Here is a 12680-nt window from a genome sequence, read left to right on the forward strand (position 1 = left end):
TGCTGATTCCACGACGGAGGCTGAATATGTCGCTGCAGCTGAAGCCGGCAAAGAAGCGTTCTGGATGCAGAAGTTCATCACTGAACTTGGAGTGGTTCCAACCATTACGTCACCAGTAACTTTGTACTGTGATAATAATGGGGCGATAGCTCAAGCCAAGGAACCCAGGGCACATCAAAAGAACAAGCATTTTGATAGGCGCTTTAATATCATTAGAAGATATGCTGCCGAGGGGAAAGTCAACATCCTCAAAGTTGCTTCAGCCGATAACGTAGCAGATCTACTAACGAAGCCAATGTCTCAAATCCAACTTGACCGCCATATGGAAAAGATGGGTATTAGATACATGGGAGGATGGCTTTGAGTGCAAGTGGGAGATTGTTGGAAGTATGCCCACAAAGCCACTCATTTGATGTAATAGCTTTTTGGAATACTTATTGTGTTAAACTTTTATATGTTTAATAGAAGGGCAAAGCTTATTGTTAATCACTATTTATAGTATCTTGTGTTTAAGCAATAAGGGAATCCAAGGAATGTATTTGATCTAAGAGACAAGTGATTTAAGTTAGTTAAATTAACGAGACCTTTCTCTTATGTTCATTCCTAAAACGTTCCTAGCCATAGGATTGCCAATTGGGCATTGACAATCCGCTAAGGTTAGTATGTGTTATGTCGACTCAAGCGTGAGTATGAACTAGTCTCAAGTCATTTGGTGTTGGACACTAAGGCAAACACATAGGTGCTCGAAAGAGTAATCGAGTACACTGAACCACGATCAAACAAGAGTTCGAACATACATGTCATGTGAGAACTCAATAGTTGCAATATGCAAAGTAGTCCTTTGACCTAAGGCATCATTGATGTCTAATGGTTAGGTCCTTGATCTTTGATTATGTCAACGGCATTCCATTAAAGTGTCCACGGCATTGTTGGGGTCAAGCTATCTAGTCATGTAGGCATATGAATGTACAACAAGGGATCTCTAACCTTCCATGATGGAAGGAGAATACTCTAAGATATGATTCGAGAGTCTTTGGCCAAAGCATATGAATATGACTAAGGAAGATGTTCCAAATCTTATTCAATTGAATCATATAGAGAAGTATCACATTGGATAGTAGACATGAAACAAACTATCACTTAAACAATGTGATTAAGAGTATTGTATTAGAGAAGGACCGTATTGCATTGTAGTTGTAACTGGATAGGTTCTCCAACCACTTCTACTTAGCTTGGGTAACCATGACATGCTGCTAGGCGTCACCCATGGTTTGTGGAAGCCCTAAAGATTAGCAAACACTAATTTAAGGGAGAATTGAAATGTGGTTTCAATTCACAATCGATCGTTAAGAGTAACATCGCCCACTACCTCGCTAATTGGAACCTAATGGATCGTACACCGAGTAAAGATATAAGTGAAGAAATTATATGAAATGGATAAGCAATTAAATGGTTTAATTGAAGAATGGTCAAGATTAATTAAATAGTTAATTAATTATACGAAACGTTTGTATTGGGCGTTTAAGTTAGTTTTGGGCTTCGGGGCACAAAAACGTTTTGGTCCACAAGGCCCATTATGTTTAAGTTGTATGACAACTAAAACAAAATGGGCAATTAAGCCCAAATACAACATATGGCCGGCCATAAGCTTCAAGGGTAGTGAACTTGGCTTAATTGCAAGTTTGCCACTCCATTGTGAGGTGGTATAAAGACATCTTTATAGCCATTTCACCCTAAGGGTTTTCTAATTGAATTTGGGTGAAACCTATTCTCTCATTTTCACCTTAGGGGAGGAATATCTAGCAATCTTTCTTCCCTAAGTCATCCATTTCATCTTCACACAATATCTTTGGTGTGGAGACTTAGAGACACCAAACTTTTGGTGTTTTGGAGAACAAATCCTCAAATCCTCAAAGAAGAAAAGGAGCACTAAAAGGGAGGAAATCACAAGGAAGATTCAAGGAGCAAGGAGGTGACTTGAAGGCCCTCCACTTGGGTGAATCCCTTGTGCAATCAAGGATGAGCTTCAAGGGTAAAGAATCTCTAAATTCTTATTCTCTTTAATTTTGTTAAAGAGTCTTATGGTTCACCATATACTAGGCTTTGAAAGTCATGGGTTTTATGAATTGTTTTTGAATGCATGCCTACTTTAAAGAGTTATTAGTTTGCATATGTATTCAAATGTTCTTACATGTTCTTAGCTAGGACAAAATTTTTCCTTCATATTGGTGCAAGTACTCTAAGCCACAAAGTTATAACACACCATCGCCCTAAGTTGGAGGATGGAAAGATGGAGATAAAGACGTTCTAGATCTTAGTCCTAGGTTATTCGACGAGGTTTTAACCATCGAGATAATAGAGGAATACCTTATTGGGACCTCAGCGGAATAATAAGATTCCTTATATGTGGTACGTTGGGTAGATGTTGCTAGGGACCGAAGTTGTTTGTGGGTTTCTTTCTTGAATTGGTAGAGTACATCAGAATGGTTGGTAGAGATGACTGGATAGTAGCAGAAGAGATCAGTGAGATTTTGGTGGTACTCAATTACCAATACTTTTGCCCTGCTTAAGGTCTATGAACTCATCTCTCTTCCAAGTCTTGTACTCTAAAGGCAAGAACTTGCTCACAAACTATTGCTTAAATATATCAAGTCTTCTCCTTCATTCTCCAGGACTTATTTCTTCTTATACATCTACCATGACTTTTCTAATCCTTGTAAAAATCATATTGTCGTCAGGATCCATTGATTAGTCAGATAGTTTCCCTGCCTTTACATGGCGTGGGACATCTTTTCGACATGTCCGGACCAAGCTTTGATTGTTTTAAGTCTCTCTATGTCATAAAAGTTCATCACTTAAAGTTTGAATGCAATCTCCAAAGCATTCTTCCGAGAAGGGCAGAAAGCTGTCTAGATAATGTTTGCGATAGCCACTCCGAGTTGCCCAAAATTAGGAAAAGTTGGCATGGTTTATGCTCGACGAGTTGGCATAGTTTGACCTTAGAGTTCAAGCTTACATCACGTGTGTAATAATTGCAAGACTACCTAAACCTATGTTCTGGTACCCAAACTAACACACCCTAACTCGGAGTGTCTGCCTAAAAACCTCAATCGAGTTGTGTTGGCTGAAACCTAGATGGTGACGAAGCTATAAGGTGTAGTGATGTTGAAAGTGGAAATAAATTAAAACCTAAAATAACTAATACTAGAGTTCGCATATAAGTGAGGTTGAACCCTTATTACACATGTGATGTCAAAGTATAAGTATAATTGTAGTAAAAATAAAGTAAAGAATGATTATACCTAAAAGAGACCTTATACATGTCAACGTTTGCTAGAAATCCTCATTGTCATAATAGTACTGCCACTAAGTCCAACAGCAATGAAAAACAAAGGTGAGTGGGGCTATAAAATAAGGTTTTGTAAAACCATTTTCAAAAAGTGTAGCCACTCATTGTAAAATAGGTATAGTTTCAAGTAAAATACTACTACATATACTGTATAGTACCTGACATATCTTGTAAGTAGAAGAATCCAGGATAAGTATACCATAATTATCTTGAAGTATAAGCAATATGTAGGCACACAAGTCTATGCAGAGATATTCTTACGTGTAACAGGTTAGGTGTAGGTTTACATTATGACTATAATCACGAGAAGCTAGTGCTAGGCACTTCACATACAAGTCTAAATATCAAACCCAGGAACATGATGATATCTAACTCTGGATCCAAATCGAATGTAAACGGTTCATGTGAACATACATGTGAAGCTGGTTATTAGCCCGGACAAGACAAACTAAGTGACACCATGCAAACATTTAACAGTGAGTAAATAGTATGCAAGTGTGTGCATGCCACAATTCATGCTTACTATTAATATAATAATCGTAAAGTGTATGTAATGATTACTTGTAAAGCTAAGCATGGCATGTGACATCTGATACGTATAAAACAAATATCAAGGAAAGTATGTGTGTATATATAAAAATCCACTCACAATCAAATTGTCATGTCGAAATCGTCTTGCAGGTTTCAAAGGTTCTGGAGATATGTTTCACCTAAATATGGAACCCCTAATGTAAATACTAAATTGAAGTCGTTTCACGTATTTGTACGAAACATGACTTTGAAGGCCTATAATAAAATAGTCGAATTTGGGAAAACGAAGGGCAAATTCAGATTCAACACGTTGAGAAACCTAAACAGTGATCTCGGATTCCTTCATGCGCAACACACCCTTATACGCAACCACGTGGCGATGAGTCAGGCCACTTTATGCGCCGCCACGAACCGAGTTGGGTCACCGGACTTCTTGTGTCACCGATGTAGCCAGGTTACGTGTTGGCATTTGCAATACCATGCTTAATCCAATGCACCGCGAGTATAAGGCATACTTGCCTTCCTCGCAAGGCCTATGAATGGCCAATTTCTATGCATTATGTGGTCGGAGATTGCCTGAAATGGCAATGAAGTCTCGGTGCTTCACTGGAAAACTTAGGAAGTTTTTTCCCTTGACTCAATCTACACCAAAACACCATTAATTCTCTCATGCAATACCATAATCTTACTTAGAACAACATTCTAAGACTATTAAGGTTGATTTCAAGGTTTATCTTAGTCAGGAACGTGGTAATTTCGTCAAGAAATTCCAACGTTTGAAACAAAGTTGTGGTCCTCGGTCTATGTTCAAGCTAGAAAGCTTTGCCCTCGTTTATAGGTTGGTGGCTGGTAGAACTCACCGAGATGGCAAGGTTTATGGTGATTAAGAATTGCTGGGAAAGGCAAGGTGATGGTGTGGTTTATGTGGGTGACTCGGGAAGAGAAGCCGTGAGAAAGATGAAAGGTTTTAGGGGTTTGAAAGAAAGTGTAATTAAAAGGGAAGAGAAAGTGATAGAAAGAGTGAAAAAGAATGAGGGACAGAGAAAACAAGGGAGGTGAGTAGGTGGATGGGTCCTACGGGACCAATACCAAAAATAAATAAATAAATATTAAAATAAGGTAGAAGAAATATCTTGAAAGTTTGAAATTACTAAAGTGCCTTTACACTTTATAATCTCGTAAAAATCTTCGTTTGAAATCTAAATTTTATTCTGCTTGCACCCATGCATTTGTATTGTTGAGTACTGAGAATATGTTATGTATCTTTGGGCCAAACCCAAAGAATAAGTTAATTAGGCACGAGGCCTAATTAAGAAAATACTAAAATAAGCCAACAATATCACAATCTGCATGTGTGACGTCTAGATCTTGTGTTTGGCTTTCCTTGTCAAAAATCGTAAATGTTACCACACTTGCTCTAGTTAGGTTTAGGGTACACTGTCACTATGGGATCATACTGCTGGAAATAATCTCTCAAGGGTTTATCTTCTCACCTCAAAGGATTGTTCATGCATGTACATTTGTTGCTTAAACCTCCAGTCCATTCTGTCTAGTGGTTCTGTCTTGTTAAAATTTTCAATGTTTTCATGTAAGTTGGGCATACACTTTAAGAGAACCCACACGGGCCAACTGACACTTTTTTTTCGAGAGTGAATTTTTCACCCTAGATCTTTACAGATTGCTTTTGCACTTGACACGTGTCCTTTGGTCCCTACATTCAAGCCTTCCATAAAAATGGGCTCTATGGCTCATTTTCTTTGGTTAGAAAGTTTATACTTTTCTCAAGAGTGTGTTTATAGGTTTGAGTTGCCTCTTATGTTCTTCATTAGAAACCCTAGCCACAAAACCATCTTCATGCATTAAATACCCAATCATTGCATAATAAGGTTGCATCGTCTTCATGGATTTGCATTAAATTCGTGGTCAAGTTCTTCAAGTTTCAAATATGTTTATTGACCTGCTTTTTGGATTCTCGTTGGTTTCTTACTTCAACTATTTAACTGGAGAAACTGACTAGTAGATTGACTCCAGATTTCATATCATCTATATCATCATATCATTTGTATTGATTGAGTTAGTCTTGGTGGCACAAGGTAAAGAGCTCATGGAAAGATGTTGCCATCTTGTGAAGACTGAAGACGTCTTCATCTCGTGCAAAGTAAGGTTGCACAAAAGTGAAGCTGCTCTATAGGTTATATCTAGGAATTGAGCTTGTTGTGTTACTTTGTAAGAACCTTATTCGCACTGGTAGATTGAACTCAGTGGAGAGTCCTCGATTTTTTAAACCCAGAGGTGGGTTTTTCTGGCCGAAACCTCTATGTGTTGCTTACTGTTTTCCTTGTTCACATACTTTGTGAAGGGAAATATTGAGATTTATATGGGATTTTCTAGTGACCAGCATGCATATACAATTCTAAATTTATATAGATAAGCAACGGAAGCATATTATCATATATTATCAAAGCTATAGTCATGCAAATCCCCTTCAAGAAGCAAAGATTCATAAATGATGCATCAAACAAAATATTGAAGAACAAAGTGAAGGTTGAGTTTTATGCCTCTTGATCTAGAGTTTAGACCAAAGATGGACAACCTCCAAGCTCTTTGTTCTTTGAACTCCTTGAGTCTAGCCTCCCTCCTTGCTTCCTCCACCTCGAAGATTTAGAGCTTCTTGGTTCTCCTTAAGCCTCCAAGTGTAGAAGACCTCTAAAGATCCACACCTACTAGTGTAGTGAGATGGATGAGTGGATGACCAAAAGGAGAAAAGATGATTAGTTTTTTTTCTCCCCTTGGTGGCCGCTATGTGTGTGTGTGGAGAGAGAGAGAGAGAGAGAGAGAGAGAGAGAGAGAGAGAGTTGTTTTCTCTAGATGTGAAAAGAACACACAAAAGCCCTTATGAAATTTTTTTCACTCAAACTCCTCCATAAAGGTGAGACAAGTAAGTGAACAAAAGGACTTTTACCTTTTCTTTTCTTCACCCCAACAACTGGCCCTCTTAGTGATTTTTTTTAGGCTTTGGGCTTTTATCATTTCAAGTCATCCTATGCTTGAATAAAAGCCCAATTGGTTTAAGCCCAATGGGCCCGAATGAACCTGAACTTTTCTTTAAGCCCAAAATGATCCTTCATCGCTTCTATGATTTATTTTGACTTTCATATTAATCACAACACTTAATTAATCCAATTAATTAATTCCATCATCATTTAGTTATCTCACCACACGACTATATCGGTGTACAATTGTTTTAGGTTCTAATTAGCAAGGCAGTGAGGTAATTGGTATCAATCCAATTGATTAGCACTTATACAATCACTTAGTGAATTAAAAGATACTTTTAACTCTCCTTCTTATTAGATGACTACTTATTTAATCATCTAGAAGGACCCACAACACATGAGTGACATCTAACCATGTATCATGGCTACCCAAGCTAATGTAGAATTTGGTCAGATAACCTATTCAGTTGGAATTACAATGTGATTTGATCCTTCTCTAAATCAACACTCTCAATCACATTACCCGGGTATAGATACTTTATGTCAAAACCCTAATGTGATTAAACTATGTTATATGATTCAATTGAGTCGTATGGGAATGCATTCCATCATTACGCTCGATACTTCAGCCAAAGATTCCTAAATCATATGTTAAAGTATTCTTCCTCTCGTATTGAGGATTAGAGATTCCTTGTTGAACATTCACGTATCTACATGATTAGACAGCTTAACCCCAACAATGTCGTGGACACTGTCGAATGGAATGCCTTTGATACCATCAAAGATCAAGGACCTAACCTTTGGAAAACTATGATGTCTCAAGTCAAAGGACTACTTACATTATTCCAACCAATAGAGTTACTTGCTTGACATGTGAGTGTGTCTTCATACAAGTACCTTAATTTGATTATGTTAAGTAGACTCATTCCTTTAACGAGTACCTACATACTTGTCTTAGTGTCCCTACATGAATGGCTTGAGACTTTCCATCCTTCCAATTAAAGCAGACATAGTACATACAGGTCTATCAGGATTGTCGGCATCCCTCTACCACTTCTATAACTAAGAACCTTTTGGAGATTATGGTTAAGTGAAGAAGGTCTGTGTAGTCTAACATCTTTAGATTACTTCTTCCATCGATCTATTGTCCATGGACTCACTATTTGGACGTATATCGTTCATTGAGATAGTCCTAATAAGTGACTTTGCCCTTTTTGATGTATTAGACTTAACCATACATTTAGATATTGTCCTAAAATGTTTCTTCCAAAGATTGACTTCCAGGAAATACCTCCAACAATCTCCCACTTGCACTCAAGTCAATCGCTTGTGCATCTTATAGATGTTAATCGCCTGAACTTGAGTTCGTAAGCTAACAAGGTTATGTATTAATCCTTTTAACTTAGAAAAGGATTTACTTGTTAAATGTTTCCACAACATTTAATGTTGTCTCTTTCTTGTGTTCAAATACTTTGATGAGACCTTGATTCCATGGCTTGATCTATTGCCCCATTACGTTGTAGTATCCTACTAACGACCTTATGGTTTGGATTCAATCATTGGTTCAAGATGAACCCCATCTATTCAAAATACCTTTTTAAGCTGTTTCCAAAACTTCAATATAACAACATATATTTCGTTTGTATATTATATACAAACCTTGCTCCAACCTTGAGACCATTGTGGTACCATACTAACAATAAATTCATATGATTATTACTTCATCATACATGAAGTTCCATTTGTTAAATGGGTTATAGTCACTTTGGTTTATGACCTAAGTGAATGCACGCTTCTAGAGTCTCACTGTGATATTCCTTTCTCAAAGGTTATCAGTTGCAACCACTCTGATCCTGGGTTTTAGTAATATCCTAAAGTGATTACCGAGATGGTTGTTCATCTTTGGATATCACTTCACAAGTCCATACATGTGTACTTTGTGATTTTGTGACATTCTTTATAAGGATCGTGAGAGTAGTTTTCTATCATATGTAGAAATGCTTTCACCAATCTTCAACGTTTGAGATTTCGTTACCTTATACAACATACTTGAGATAACCCAGCTATATCAATAAGTCTATTCTTAATTGACTTCATTAATGTCAAGTCCAATTTTAAGTCTATACTTCAAACTGAGCATGCCACCATTTGTCATTTTTGAATAACATTTGTCTTTCACTAAGTCTATCCAATAGACTTAATTTTAAAACTACGTTTCTCAAAAGTTTGACATTTCTCCCACTGACCTTGTTGTAACTAAGCATTCCTTCGGAACTTCAAGGAAAACTTAACGTTTAGAATTTCTTGATTCGAATGCATATAGCTCCCACTAACTTGTCTTGGATCTATTGACAATCTTAAATATCCATTAGCTTATTGTTGATGACTCAATAGTTTTGGGACAATCAACAACTATAGCTAACACAAGTTATTTAAATGAACATACCCAAAAGAATTCTTTCACAAGGAATCCCTTTTGATATGTGTGATTTGTTTTATTAAGTCCATTCATTTAAATTATATGGTGTCAAACACCATACTTCAAGTTTTAGTCATACTAAGACCTTTAAAGTAATCATATAAGAATTATCCAAATCATTAGTGGAAGCATCGCTCCTACGAAGGATATAGGAATTCAACCATACCTTCTAGGTGGTTGATTTAATTCTTCATCAAAACTACATAGAGCATATTAGTTATGAGGTGCCAAAATTGGGTTGTCTTGTCTTTGAACACTATGTTGTGACTCAATTTGAAACTATTCCCTTTTGTTTCATCAACTTGTCCGTTTAATTCGATCTTAGCATGTTCTCATAAAACAAAATGATGGACAACTCCCAACATAACCCTTTTATGCTAGGTTGGCAAAACCAGCATCCATAGGTCATCCTTAGGATGTTACACAACATAGAATCTTTAACGCTTGAAGAGCTTGATATCTTTAACGATTAAGATTGCAAGCTCAAATAAGAATGGTAGCATACCATTAATTTTAGACAACTATAAACTAATCATATGTAAGTTTATATCCCTTTTTCACCTCCCACTGTTTCTTATGACCTTAGTGAGAAATTGCATTATACATTCAAAGTGTACAATTATGAATACATGGGTAGAGGACATAGTGGAGAAGCTTCAAACCTTTTAAGCATGTCATTCTAACTCTATTAAGTTGATGTCTTGTTATTAAGTGACTAAGGTCTTTAAACCTTTTATAGATTTTAGACACTTATTCTTGGTTTAATTACTACTAACACATTTGACATTTCTTAAAACAATTTAAGAGTGTCCAATTAGTTGTTCAAAACTACTAGTTGAACAAAGAGTGATCTTGGTGATTGTGCTCAAGTCATAACCACATATGAAACGTTTCCTTATGTACTAGAAAGGAATCTCTAGTAACACATTTCACTTCATTATAATGTGATCTTCCATTTCTACTAGAAAGGAATCTCTAGACTTTCTCAATACATATAGAACTCATATGTAGGCAATTGGAACTAAATCTAAAGATTCATTGTATCCATCTAAGGCCAACATGTGAGACCTATCTTTAGTTGATAGATCTAAAGTTTGGTTATCACATTATGTAAGTGATAGATTATTTTGTATTTCAACAAGAATTCAACAAGATAATATTCAATTCATAACACTACTTTAAGGAACAAATATAGTAGAAGGCATTCATCATATTACATTAATATGATAAGTTAAACATTCATAAACTTTAATACAAAAGTATTAGCTCTAACATTAAAGACTAATTATACGCCTTGACATAGGCACCAAAATGGGTCTTCCATCACATGAAGCCACATAATAAGTTCTTAACAAATTTAAGAACAAGTTAAAGACTGTCTTTAAATGCTTAATGTCTTTCTAAGTAGTTGCAAAAAAAAATTATAGGTCGAACTCTTCTTCTTCATCCTTCTTCCTTGCTCATCCATCTTCTACTTGGCTGCTTCACCTACATACAATTGCATAAGTGATTAGCCTTTTATATCTCATATAAATGTAGAAGATCTAACAATTAGAATTCAATGTAAGAACAAAGTCATATGCTTTGTACTTAAGAGATGCAAGGTAAGACCTGCAATTCCTCTTCCAATGTTTGTCCTTTCCACAGTGGAAATAGGGTCCCTTAGGCTCATTTGCCTTTCTTCTTCTTCACTCCTCCTTGGGCCTTGGGAGTGGATGACTTCTTCTCATTCCCCTTTCATTTGCCTTTGCCTTTCAGCTTGCCCTTGCAAGTAAATGGCTTGTTGTGGACCACAGTTGCAGTCCCTACAATGCTCTCTTTCTTTATAGTCCTCTCAGCAGCTACTAACATATTTAGTAACTTAGAAAGAGTGTTATCCATCTTGTTCATATTGTAGTTCATTACGAACTGCGAGAACAAATTAGAAAGAGAAGCCAAGATGAAGTCTTGGGCCAATCCCCGTCATGTGGAGTACCTAAGTTCTCCAATTGTTCAATAAATTTAATCATCTTCAGTACATGCTAATGCATTGGAGCTCCCTTGACCATTTTGGTCTTCACAAGTGCATTGATAGTGTTGAAGCGACGGTTGCGCGTCTCTTCACCATACAACTCTATTAGATGGAGTATGATGGAAACTATATTTTCCATATCGTCATGCTATCTCTATAGTTCCTCATTCATGGAAGCTGGCAAATAGCACTTGGCTTGTGAATCATCCTCAATGTGCTTGTCATACTTAGCATGCTCATCCTCAGTGGCCTCAGGGCTAGGTGGTATGTGAGGTGGACTTTTCTCTAGCACGTAAGCAATCTTCTCCGAGGTAAGCAAAATCTTGACATTACATAACTAGGATGGGAAATTGTGCCCCTCAAGGCAATGCTTGTCGAGTATCTTTGATAATGTGTTTCCAACCATATCTAAATACATAACAACAAAATAAATTAGTTTGATTGTTGATTAAATCTAACGATTCGGGTCTTTAAACCGAATGACACCACCCACTATTTTTGGCAAATCTCATATCCCTCAAGATGGAATCAAGGAGATTTCAAAGGAAGCTCCTAGAGGGTTATGGGAGGCTCATTATTACCAAGCCCACCTCACAATGATATGATGTTGGCTAGCAAAAGTAATAATGAGATGGTAGAGTTACTCTTTCACAACAATCTCTTGTGATTACCCATCTAGTTGGCCTCTAGAGAACAATGCCGCACAATGATATGATGTTGGCATCATTTCTCTTAGTTAAGTTTTGACCCACCACGCCGGTTCGGATAGGGGTTCAAATATGACCTCACAATGATATGATGTTGGCCATACTCGTTGCCTACCTTTACCACATCAAATGTTGAAATAGACTTCTCCTGAGTATAAGCACATACTTTGAACTCTCCCATGATAGGGTGAAGGCAGTGTATGAGTCATAAACGATTAGAGCCTACCATGGTGGAAGGCCACAGAGAAGTGTTAAAAGTACCTCTCTGCTTTCAACTTAATATTGGATGTTGAATGAGGGATTTTAAGGTGACATCATTTTACTTATTTAATCAAATTATAATAAATTGTGTCCTATTACAACTACTAGTCCAAAGTAAATGAGAATAGTAGCGTATGATATCCCCACTATTCATTTTTGCAAAACAAATCAATATCAAAACCATTTTTTAAATATTGGAGATAAATATAACTATTAATTAAGTTCATTTTAGTTTAGTAGCATATTATACTCCCATTATTCATTTTCACAAAACAAATTAATATCAAAACAAATTTCAAAATATTTGAAGCATATATACTACTAAGAGAAGTTTTGCATTCCTTCT

The sequence above is a fragment of a genome, unplaced genomic scaffold (genome assembly GCF_019419815.1).
Source record: "Pyrus x bretschneideri cultivar Hongxiangsu unplaced genomic scaffold, Pyrus_bretschneideri_v1 Contig65, whole genome shotgun sequence".
NCBI classification, from domain to species: domain Eukaryota; kingdom Viridiplantae; phylum Streptophyta; class Magnoliopsida; order Rosales; family Rosaceae; genus Pyrus; species Pyrus x bretschneideri.